Here is a 380-nt window from a genome sequence, read left to right as displayed (position 1 = left end):
ATGACTTTTTTTATCCCTTTTTATGCGATACTATACTATGTTGTTTTTTAAAACTTTTTATGCCCTACTATACTATGATGTTTTTATGCCTTACTATACTATGTCGTTTTTTTACTTTTTATGCCCTACTATACTATGTTTTTATGCCTTACTATACTATGCTTTTATGCCTTACAATACTATGACGTTTTTATGCCTTCCTCTACTATGTCGTTTTTATGACTTTTTATGCCTTAGTATACTATGACGTTTTTAACACTTTTTATGCCTAACTACACTATGTTGTTTTTTTTATTTTTTATGCCTCACTATACTATGTCATTTTTCTGACTTTTTATGCCTTACTATACTATGACTTTTAAAAGAAATTTTATGCCTTA

The sequence above is a fragment of the Seriola lalandi genome, unplaced genomic scaffold, assembly GCF_002814215.2.
Source record: "Seriola lalandi dorsalis isolate HSWRI2012SDOR001 ecotype SW California unplaced genomic scaffold, Sedor1 jcf7180002054563, whole genome shotgun sequence".
Taxonomy (NCBI): domain Eukaryota; kingdom Metazoa; phylum Chordata; class Actinopteri; order Carangiformes; family Carangidae; genus Seriola; species Seriola lalandi.
Note: the sequence above shows the minus strand (reverse complement) of the source record.